This window comes from Coenobita brevimanus, chromosome 5 (genome assembly GCF_032717465.1).
Source record: "Coenobita brevimanus isolate Jiangsu-jjx chromosome 5, ASM3271746v2, whole genome shotgun sequence".
Taxonomy (NCBI): Eukaryota; Metazoa; Arthropoda; class Malacostraca; order Decapoda; family Coenobitidae; genus Coenobita; species Coenobita brevimanus.
Window position 1 is genome coordinate 44042377 of NC_136958.1, and position 12641 is coordinate 44055017.

Consider the following 12641-nt stretch of genomic DNA (forward strand, 5'->3'; position numbering starts at 1 on the left):
AATTAATCACAGGTTTATCTGTGCATCAAGGTCCAGGCTCAACCACTGTCCCTGAAGCTCCTCCGGCTGCCTTGGGAGGACCTATGATGATAAGAGCTCACAGTCTCTCGCTTGAACATTCATCATCATCATCATCATCATCATCATTTTAACTCAGCTAACCTTACAGTGTGTCGGTATCTTGTTTATCAGCGCTGTTATAACTCGTACTACAAAATCTCGCATAACGCAGACACACACCATCACTATCATCATCATCACAGTCACTATCATCATCATTGTTATCATCGCCATCATCATTACTATCCTAAACCAGCTTTCCTTGTATTGTTTCTTGTTTTTCAGTGCTGTTATAACTCAAATGGATTAATTATACTTAAAATATTGAAACTGTGTTTGTTGTGAGGACCCTATACTGACAACAGCGTAATAATGTGCCAAGAGAGGATTATAGTGACAGCAGATACACAGAATACCATGGATGTAAGCTTAATCTTTTATTAACATCCCATTTATGTACAAAACGATACTTTTCCCCAATTTGCGAAATAAATTGTCTACAGAAAATTTTTATTTTAGAATTTCGTACATGCCCAAATCCATGAACACTTTTTTAGTTCACTTTTACTTATGGATTTTTCTTCTCTCCGTTCACTTACTAACTTGACAGTTGACAATTTTAGTAAGAGCTCCGTTGGCTCACAGCACATACTTTTTTTTATGACTTTGGTTTTCACTTTTCCTTTCAAGCACTGGACAATTTGCTGTTCTTATTCTCATAATAATATCCCACAAGAAGATTTTATTGAAGGCTCTGCAGGTTCACAGTTTCAAAGGAATCTGCAAGGTAGGGCATCACCTCACTCACGTTCAGAAGAACTGCCCGTGGCCCGTCATCCTGACCCTATGAGTTATGTACTGTGGCGACCGGTTTGCACATGCTTGGTATGTGCGGCCAGCAGTAGTATACACGTTGACCTTGTTCATGTCATGTGTTGGTACTGGAGAGGGATGCCTTCACGCGGTGGCACCGACATAATTAGTTGGCTCCACTGCCTTGTTATACAAACCCCCCTTAACTCCGTCTCAGTCCCCCTAAAGAAGGACGTTGGACCACAGGAAAAGGGCAAGGTCAGGCTGCAGTCCACCGGGTTCACTTTCAAATAAGCCTGGGACCACAGCAGCAACAAAACAAGCCATTTTTTTTTATGGATCTTAGAGCAAAACAGATTCGTAGAGCCGAGGAACACCACTTTCTGTCGCTAGAGAAGACTAGCATAACGTTCCACGTACAAATATAGGTGTTAAATGCTCTTGGAATGTAGGGTGAGGAGTGCTTGAGGAAATTGCGGTGAAGTGGCCATGTTTGTGAGTGCGAGGGTCTGAGTGAACCCAGATTAGGACTGATATACTTTTTTTTTTTAATTATTATTATTATCTTGGCCTAAAATTGCCATGTCTCCAACTTAGATGCTGAACTGTAACAACAGACTAGCGCTAGAGTACGATAATAGTTGCCAAGAAGTGCGATAGTACTGTCATATCTGCCACTGGCCTACGTGGAATAAGCTACATAAGGACAATAATATGAACCAAGTGAAGGTGAACGAACCATAGCCATATATTCCACTAACCCATTGACCGCCGGAGCATCCACCTTATCTTTTTTTTCTTTTTTTCCATGAATGAGATGAGTGCACTGTTTTCACTGCTTTTATGTATTTGAGATGCTGCGAGAAAATCTGCACATCAAAGAAAACTGTCCTGTCAGATCACCTTTTTTTTTTTTCCTTCAATGAAATAACTTCTATTTTGTTCTTGAGCTTACTCTTGGGGGATTTGATTCCGCTTGGGAGAGCCTTCGTTCTGAAACTGTTATAAGAATTTGCCATTACTGAAAAAGTTGGAAGCAGATGCCATTAAACCCCTTCAGTACGAGAGGTATGGCCCAAAGCAAAGTATAGTAGTCTGGTGGCAGCAAAAATGAAATTAAAGGTGTCATCATGTTGTAGAGGTTTATGTCGGTTTATATAATGGCATTAATTTTGCAAAAGGCGCATGGTGGTATGGTGGTTAGAGCGCCCCAGTTGGAGTGACAGCCTTATATGTAGGTTCGACACTCGGTAGGGGACCGGAGATTTGTTCAGTCATGTGATGCCTTCACGGGAAGGGCTGGTTATTTGCTTGTAAATGTAATGGACTATGGTGTCCTAGCCTTGGGCCCCTACACTTCGAAGGGTATGATAACGGATTGATTGTTACCGTTTATCTGGTACCGTTTTATACTGTTGTGAGATTCTTATGCTAATAAGTGAGATTTTTGTGTTTAGTCCGTTCAATCTGATGACGTATTTTCACTTCTAATCAGGGTACCACCTGACGATTATAGTCAGGTTAATGACAAGTTTTGACCAGGTCATGATGCCCTCATTGTTAGTCGCGTTCTCTTTCTTTCTTTTGGCCAGCTGCATGCTCCGTTATTGTTAGTTGCATTCTTTTTCTTTCTTGTTTAATTGTGGCAGGCATTTCTGCCCTTCAGAATTAACTAATTCCGTACACAATGACCAGCCCATGACCTAGTTGTGTCAGCAAGATTTGGTTACTAGGCAACTACTCGTTGCCTTGCATCGACCGAAAAAACGTTTTTTTTCGTACTTTTCACGTTTTGAGCTGTAGAAGCATTACTAATGGGCATAGCAAGCTTTGATTCCTTTAGGTGTAATCTTCAGGTCACTCCCTATTGGAAGTGTGCCATCCATTTTCCTCCTTTCTACTCTAGTTTTTGAGTGGCAGCCCTGCAAAGATTGGCCTCAGCATCCCTAGCAATCAGTATCAGTTTTCAAAAAAGCCCCCATAGTTCTCCAGTGGCTTGATGGAATTAAATGAAAATTTGCATGCTTATAGACATTGACTAGTACTTTAACTCTCTATTGTACACCTATGTGCTGCATTGGCCAGGTCAGGGGTCAAAGGTCATCAAATGCGAAAATGGTGAAAGTAGCTAATCACGACTGCTTGAGTGAAATCCTAAGGCTTTGAAGATAATTAAGCCAGGGCCATGATTCTTGGGTGGAATGTTGCACTGGAGTACCTCCATACAAAATGACAAATAATGTCAGAACTCACTTCCAGTCACTGGCGGCGCCACCTAGAAGTTGTACCTCTGGTGGGCCATTCCGCAAATTTCAAGTTCCCTAGCTCCACAGTGGGTGGATGGAATCGAATGAAACATTGCAAGCTTACAGATGTTAATGAGTAGTACAAGTGTGCTTAATACATGCATGACTTATATCCGCCAGATCAAGGGTCAGAGGTTATCATGTGCAGAAAATATGAAAAGTGCTAAAAATTACGGCCTTGTTTGCACAAAATGCTTAGGCTCCAAAGATTTTGAAGCCAAAGCCATGATTCTTGGGTGGAACGTGCACTGGAGTACCTCCACATAGAAATGGTTTTTAGTGTCCAAGCTCACTTTCGGTCGCTGACAAAGCTTGGTCCACGTACGAGTAGATCTGGCCATTCTCGCCTACCGGCTTGTCTTGTTTAATTGTGGCAGGCACTTCTATCCTTCATAATTGACTGACTCTGATCAAACTCGGAAATACCAACACGCGAGAGTATGTGGATTTTTTTTTTTTTTTTTTGGTAGAATTGGTAATTGGGGGCTCAATAACAGTATGGAAACAAAGGTAATGGTATTTGCAAAGATTTTGTGATGGAAAGCTATTAGTCTTGCAAATTTTTGTGGGCAAGCAAAACTTTACACATAAGGTGAAATATAAAGCCTATTAGTATATCTAATACGATTTATTTGCATACAATATCAAATACGCAATATATACAGCCAGTCAATATATCCCAAAACGGTATTTGCATATTAGACTTCAGATACTGTACAGTGTACACCGTATCATTATATCCCAGGCCAGTAACTGTATATTGGATCTAATATACAGTATAGCGTGCCAGTACATCCAAAGTGAGAATTAGTTTTAGATCAAATACGTATTCTACCAAAGTCTAGTTTGTATAAATAATCTGATGCATAGCCAATTAATATACGCAAGCTACAATTTGCATTTTAATCTACTGTAGTGCCTGGCCAATCGGTACATTCAATTTGCATACGATATAAAACACATGACCTTTTAATCTTTATATATATATATATATATATATATATATATATATATATATATATATATATATATATATATATATATATATATATATATATATCGAAGCTAGTATTTGCATTTTAAATACACAGTCGATCAGTATGTTCAATTCGCGTAAAAAATGAAATACATTGTCTGCTAATACACCCAAAGCGAATATTTTCACTTTAAATAAACTTCATAACCATCATGTTTTAATAGTTTATCTCTAGTAGTTCGGGGAGGCGGTGGCTGAATCGGTTGAAAGTTGGCCTGCAGTCCTATACTCCGTTTTTTTTTTTTTTTGAGCGAAGGTGCACTTGACAGGTTGATGATGATTGGCTAAATGCAACATGTCCAAAAAATATTTACTAACCCAAATTTCCCCCTCAGATATTTGTTGCCAGTTAATAATGCTAGATTATGAAGTAATGTTGCGTTCAGCCAATAATCACCAATCTGTCAGGCGCATCTTCGCCTCGATAAAAAAGAAAAACTGAGTATAGTAGGCACGCGGTCCTAACTGACCCAGGTTCGAATCCCCACTGGGGCAGAGAACAGCTTAAGTATTTGAATTTCTTTAAAGCAGACATTACTAATCTACCAGAAGACCCGCCGACATTTCGTAAAAATACCCCCGTTAATACCAATACGTAAGTCCTGTACGAGACAGCGCTATTCAGTATGGACAATGGGTGTTAAGAGCCGAAATGGTGACATGCGGAGGTGTATGGATGTTGGAGGACTACTGGGCCTCGGTAACGGGTTGTGAAGCCTATGTCCAGAATTGGTTAAAAAAAAAAATAATTTTAATTTTAAATACACAGCTCATCCAGCTCAGTATATCCCAATAAATACACGTTGTGGCGTGACTTCTGCTCTGACAACCTCCAGACGATTTTAATCAGCTGCAGCAAATCGCCGGGGGTGAAAGGTCCTGGAATTTGTTGCTAAGTTATGCAAATGTTACACACACAAACGGGTGCTGTGATGAAGGTTGTTTTAAGGGCTGAGAGTAACGATACATATAAATTACAAGTTCCTCTTGTAACTAACCATAGAAACAAGTCTTACTGATTTTATTTTATTTGTTTATTTATTTATTTATCTTTTAGGAGGAGCAAGACATGGAAAGATTCTGGGTTTAGCAGATGGAGTAAAATCCATAAAAAAAAGAAGATAATCTTCATTTGTATTTCACTTACAGTATGCCAAGCTTGATTTACCACTTTAGTAGCACCGCATTCACAGCACATCTTAGACTGCTGTAGGCAGGCCTACTCTACGGAATTTTATACACCTCTTTAAAAAAAGTAATCATTTTTTCATCCCTGAATTACATTGCAAGATATTCCTGCAGTTTTGAAAATTTCATTTCTCTTTTCTGGTGATATGTAGTTAAATGTTTGTTCTTTGCATATTGTCCAAGGAAGTCAGTTGTGCTCTGTATCCTATAGTAAACTACGCAACTAAAACAAAGGTGAAAATGCAGGAGAGCTCCCATGCATAAAATTTACAATTATTGCATTTTTTATCAATAAACAATAACGTAATTATCGTTGTGATAGCTTTAAAAAGTTACGGAAATTTGTATTTTGTAGATTTCAACTATAAAATCAGTTTTAAACGCAAACTGTGGCGAGCGGCCACCCGCCATGTCGGACTTTTTGGTTGATTCGGTTTCAAAGTCAATCCCGTCACTAATTGTTCGCCACTACTAATCTAACCTAATATGACGTACCTAACAACCTAGCCTAACCTAACCTAATTTAACCAAGCCTAACTTAATTTAACCTAACCTAATATGAACGAACTGGGGACGAATGAGTTTTGGGTCCGAATCAACCCAGCCTAACCTAACTAACGAACGATTTGGGACGAATGAGTTTCGGGTTTCCAGTGCCCTCTTTTGCAAGCCACCGCCAGTGACAACAAATCTAACTCCGTGCTCGTGAGTGACATGTTTTCGCAGAATAAGAGTGTCATGAATTAATTATAGCGTCTTTATACTCGTAGTAACGTAAATGATATATCCGGAGAATATGGGTGTCATAAATGAATTTACAATTAACAAAAATAATCCGTCATAAAATTTTCATCGTTTGTTAAAGAAAGTTTTCCAACAGCTTGACCTGAACAATCCTCACGAACTACTTAAAGGGGCAACTAATGTTTGAGGTGAAGATGAAAAGATAGATAAGTGAACGTTAGTCCGAAAAACACTGCTGGCTAAGAGGATAAAATTGGCTAATCGTCACCGCCAACCCACAGTTGCCAATTATCCTTTCCACACACCAGTGATACCACAAATTAGCCAGTCTCGATGGGCCTAGTTCGTATGGTGGATGTACAGTAGTTCGCGGCGGAGATGATGTAGAGGGTGATACACGGAAGATGGCAGACTAAAGTGAGGAAATGGTGAGTTTAACGCGTGTTTTGTTCATCATCAACCCAATCCTAGCTTTCCATGTTCCACAGTAGGATTTTATACTCTAAAGTGGTCAGATGCTCTGACCAAGTCTGACATTTGAGCCCCTTGCCCTCCGTCCGGCGCAACCGCTAGTGGACGCATGTTTTGTCCTGGCATGGGGATATTTTTAACAAAACATCCAATTTGCGCTCAAGATGTTTTGATATTGCATGTTATCTCAAGGGTATGAAAGTTAAGTACAAGTTAACGCACATTTTTTTTGGTTTAAGAAAAGAGATGTTTACATACAGCTTACACAAACAGCTGTAATGCGAAGACTAAAGTATCACATTTTAGCGCTCAGTCTATGTATAAGGCTTCAGCTAAATTCCATTCCTGTTTTAATCAGTTCAGGATGTAAAATAGAATTTCAATTCAGTGACTACTAGTAGTTCATGATATCTATCTATCTATCTATCTATCTATCTATATATATATATATATATATATATATATATATTCATTGCCAGACGCCATGTATCCCAGACGGGGTGGCCAAGGGCTTAGAATTAATTGTTTTACAGGGAGGGGCACTAATCCTCCACCAGCCCCACTTGACACGTAGGGAGAACGTTATGCCAACAGCATCTGGTGTTCCCAGGCGGTCACCCATCCAAGTACTAACCAGACCCAACGTTGCTTATACAGTATATATATATATATATATATATATATATATATATATATATATATATATATTGTGTGTGTGTGTGTGTATTTTCTTAGTAACTTGAAGGAAAAACAAAGTGCCCGTATGTGTATTGAACAAACGTTTTTGGCAACGCTGACTTAAGCGAAATAACCTTAACGATCAGACATCAGATTGAGCCCAGACAAATATTAGGACTGTCATTAAGCTTTTATCTCTGCCCATAATAGAAGTGAGATTTAATGGAACAACATATGATGGCGATGTGGTTGTAAGGAGGAGGAGATCGTGAGAGGAGTTCAGGTGCTAGCGTTGGGGACGGTGGTGTGTCGTAGGGTTAGAAGTTGTCGCCGAGTAGGGACAACAACGCTTGGAGGTTATTTTGTCGAGACTACCCCGCCCAGATCATAGTGCTAGACCAGCGTTGCCGTAAATTCACACTGGTTCTGACGTCATTTTTCCACGCGTTATCGATTATTGGTCAGGATGACTGAAAACGTGATGTTGGTACACCTAAACTGATATGTATTAGATATGATTATTGCAGAAGTAGGTATGAATAATGAATGAAAACATATCCTGATTATCGTGTACGGAAGTAGTGGTGAAACGTGAACAAAATACTTTACTTGTCCCGACCATGTAACAGCATTATCACAATGGTTCCTATGAGACTCAGGTGAAGAAAATCGTCTGAAGTTGGGGAAAATGGCCTAATCAACTTGGGTTATTCTGCAAATAAGAGATTCAACATACAAGGCTGTAGCTTACTCGGAGATATACGGAACGGTACTGATTCAAGTAGCAAGGGATGTTGTTGGGCCTCCTAATTTCTGCAGAGTATAGTTATATAAAGAAAATAGAGAAATTTAACCCTACTCTAGTATTTCATTGTCTACTGACAGACGAGTTTGTTCAGCTGAGAGTGAGTCCAAGAACCATGACTGAGCCTTTAAGTCCCTACGCAGAAATAAACAATACAGTAGTTCTTTTACGTTAACCTTGCCCCGGTTTTCGTCTTTTTCCAGTATATTTCACGTAGCACACTGATAAAAGAATGCTACAGCTTTACATTCATTCTTAGCACATCTTCGTGACACGCATCATATTCTTGTGGTACCATAATATATTGCTAGAACTCAGCATTCAAGTTGGAGAGAGAACAGTTTTTGCCTAAGTTCATTACAGTAAAAGCAGGATGGTGAGGAAGAGATGCTGGGAGCCTCCTAGAACCACGAGTAAGGATCCAAAGAAGGCGTGATTATCAGTAGTTTTAGCACTTCAGTCCGATGGCGTATATTTCTTTCAATTCTTGCCATCTCCAGACCATTTTCCTGATCTCTGGGGATTCCTCTAGTAGTCTTCCATCATCTGTCAATAACCATACGCCTTAATCCCGTAAGGGGTGGCCACAAACAAATCGCCTCCATGTCACCCTGTCCCTTGCCATTATGCTTCCGTGCCCCCCATTCACACTCCTCTCTCATATAGCTCTCCACTTCATCCCTCTATCTCATCCTCGGCCTCCCCCTTTCTCTTCCCCCCTCCTCCTCGCGAACACCCGTCGTTAGTCTCTCACTCTCCATCCTCTCCACATGGCCAGACCACCTCAGTGTATTTCTGCTGGCGCGTTCTTTAACAGTAAAATATTTAATGAAGGTCATATGTAACCCCTTCAGTTCGAAAACCATCATGAGGAATAAAATTGTCCGGAGAGAACGAGAATGAACAGAATACGGTACATCATTGGAGTGGAAGGGTTAAGCCAAGTAAAAGGAGTACCCGGTATGTTTAATGAGGAAGAGGTGCAGGGGGAGTCTCCTAATGCCGCGAGTAAGGACCCTTACAAGGTATGATTACCGACAAGATATATAGCCTTTACCTTCATTAATCTTATCAGGGGATGATCCAGGCGCTAAGTTTGAGAGAGAGAGAGAGAGAGAGAGAGAGAGAGAGAGAGTACCGTATAATTATAGCAGTACATAGGAAGTATAGATAACAGGAGGCCTGTTGTCTCATAATGAGGTTATCTGCTGGAGAAAAAAAATTACCGGTACTAGGATGTAACCAACGTGTAAGTGAGAAGGATAGAAAAGAGGAAGGCTTTACCTCACCCACCACACCATCCTGCTAAACCGACAGGAAAAAGGCTGAAAAAAAAAAGAAGAAAGTTTGAGTAAGCATGGAAGTTTTGTAGGAGAGGCAGAACGGGAATGACAGCGCTGTGCAATGTCTGTTCTGCAGAACTGTTAAGGAAAAGCAAACACAATCGCCTAAAGTTATCGTTATTAATCAAACGTATATATTCCAGTCGTGAGCATCACTTCAGCTGGAAATAATCAGCACTACGTTAGCTATAGCCTAAAGGCTTAAAATATTTGTCTAACTGAATTTTAAGCGTATCAGTAGCTTTTGCACTACGGTAACTACTGTTGCTTGTAGCCTATTCCATTGTTTCACTACTCGAACATTAAAGTAGTTTTTCCCCGTATTGGTGTTGCACCTCATGCTTTTGAGTTTCATTTCATTATTTCTAATCACAGTATCATTCTATATTTCGAACAAATCATATCTAACACGGGCAGATTTGTTAAGAATCTTAAATAATTTTATTATATCTCCTCTGAGTCGTCACTTTTTTTCAGAGAAAACATACGGTATTTATTTTTTTCAGTCGCTCTTCCTTAGGCAAATTTCCCATTTATGGGATCATTTTTGTGGCTCTGCTTTGCACCGAGCCTGTCTTTGTCCATAATAAGATTCGGGGACCACTGCTGTACACAGTATTCTGGTGTGGTCTGACTAATGGCATATACAGCTCAGAAATTATATACATCACGCGTTTCCTGATCATTGCTCTTTACGTTGAAGCCGAGCATTTTATTGTCCTTGTTAATGGCTTCTATACACTGTTTTGAGTTTTTGAGCTCATTACTAATAATAAGTAAATTCTTCTCGACTTTTACTTCCGTCAGTGGGGTACTGAACATGCGGTATTCATATCTAATGTTTTTGTCGCCAGAGTGCATTACCGTACATTTATCTACATTATATTTCAATGGCCATTTTTCTTTCCAGTTTACTAACCTATCCTTGTTTTGTAAAGATTCACAGTCTGCCTTCTTAATTACCTTTCCTACAGTTGTATTGTCACCTACAATTTTCGCTGCCTTAGAAGTGAGTCCATTCTTTAGATCATTGATTTAAATAGTGAAAAGAACTAGACCACTACTGACCCTTGAGGAACTTTGCTTGTTAAATGTAGTCATTCTGATGATTCGCCATTTATCGTTACACCCTGCTTGCGATTCGTTAACCAATCGCCAATTCATTATTATAATTTGTTAGAGAGGCAATGGGCTTTATTTTTATTTTTATTTAGAGAGAGAGAGAGAGAGAGAGAGAGAGAGAGAGAGAGATTAGGGAACCGCTTGAACATCCATGTAATATTGAATATGATACCGCCAGACGTTTGTGTGTGTGTGTGTGTGTGTGTGTGTGTGTGTGTGTGTGTGTGTGTGTGTGTGTGTGTGCCGGATGAGAAATACCGGTATGTAAATGACAGATAAAATGTAAAATCAGGCAACTTGAACTTAATTATCAGGATAGCAGGTTTTAGGTCCTTTAAGTTTTAGGGGTATCTTGCACATTGCCTCAGAACTGCAAATAGTGCCTGTAACATGCAGGAAAAAATACTGATATGCAGTGGAATTCTGACTTTGTATTTTACTTAAAACACACACACACATACACACACACACACCGCTCGCTGGTGCAGTGGTAACGCTCTCGCTTGCCAACTGGTGGACGGGAGTTCGCGCCTCCCTCAGGTTGCGAAAAGTTTCACTGACGAAGTGGGTGGTTACTGTCCCCCTTGAGCAAGGGGACGGGTGTGTGCGTGTGTGAAGGTCACAGCCTTGCCCTTAGATCGAACTATATGAGCTCTCAGCTCCTTTCCGGGAGGATAAAAGCTGACGATCACGACCATCAAGTGATCCCGACCGACCCGGTGAATTACACACACACACAATAAATATAAATATAGCTAGCTAGATAGATAGATATCAAAGTCCTTTCGTTTCTTTGTGTCTGTCTATCTATCTGTCCACTTATATAGTATCACCTTCATTGCATCATAGTAGAATTCTAAATAACCAAAAAACAATGACTTAGCCCACATAAAGCTTGAAATTGCTAAATGAAATATAGATTTGTTAAACTTTATTAGCCCCTTACCAGATGTAATCCCTAAACTGAAGAAAATCATCTGTTGTTAGCAGTATTAGCATTTTTAAAACGGTAATTACAATGAAGGAATTAAAAGCAATTGTTTTTAACCATTTCGCTAACAGAAGTCTCAATTAAGCTAAGTAAAATAATTTAACGGTAGCCAGAATAACAAAGTCCGCGTATCGGAGGGGAAAATAAATTGTTTTTGAACACTGATGTATACAGGTCTTGAGAATGTTAAATACAGCAATCGTCTGATCGTAGCAAAAGTAAGGTACGGTACGGAAAGTCGCCTGAACGTACTGGGAGTTGTATTACACACCTGTAGGCCTAATGCTACCGACAACATAAGCATCGTTACTTACTGGCTTCAGGAAAATTTATCCAAGTAGTATTCGTGTGTGCATTTGAATGTGGCTTATAAGAACCGAAAATTAAAGCTGATATGCTGTGTTTATGCTTTGTATAAGTGACTGCCTGACTGACAAGGAAAGCACCCTGACACTTCCATAGAATACGACACGCTGAGTTATTTTACATTCAGGTTCGTATTTTTAGCTCCAGGTACTGAATAGAGTGGAGTAAACTGGATAGCTTCAGTAACCTAGTTGAATCACACACACACACACACACACACACACACACACGGTCGCTAATTGCGTTACTGACTTGAACTCGGTAACCTAAGCCCATTCACTTCCCGAGCCCTGTGGAGCGTCCGAAGGGGTAGGTAATATGTGATTAAATATTACCATTACTGTTGGCTGTATAGGAATAGTAACATGCCCATAGTCCACTCATTCTGTAGGAGATTTTCGTCATTTTGCAGCTTTGTTCCGGTAAGGTAACTCGGTGACAGAATAAGACAAAACTGTTGCTCATTATCCTTTCCAGTGCATTACCTCGTGACTATCACCTAATCGTTTATTACAGCTCAACATTCATGATAGAGAGATAACAGGTTTATTTTTCGTTAAGGTGAATATAATGCCGTACCTGATATGTTACCGTTACAATACACGTATTATTAGCACTTTGTTGACATCGTACAAAATACCATTCGGTTACTGATATTAGGTTATACAGGCGCCCACCATCCACGTGGTGGGCTCTGTACTGAGTGACAAACCAAATG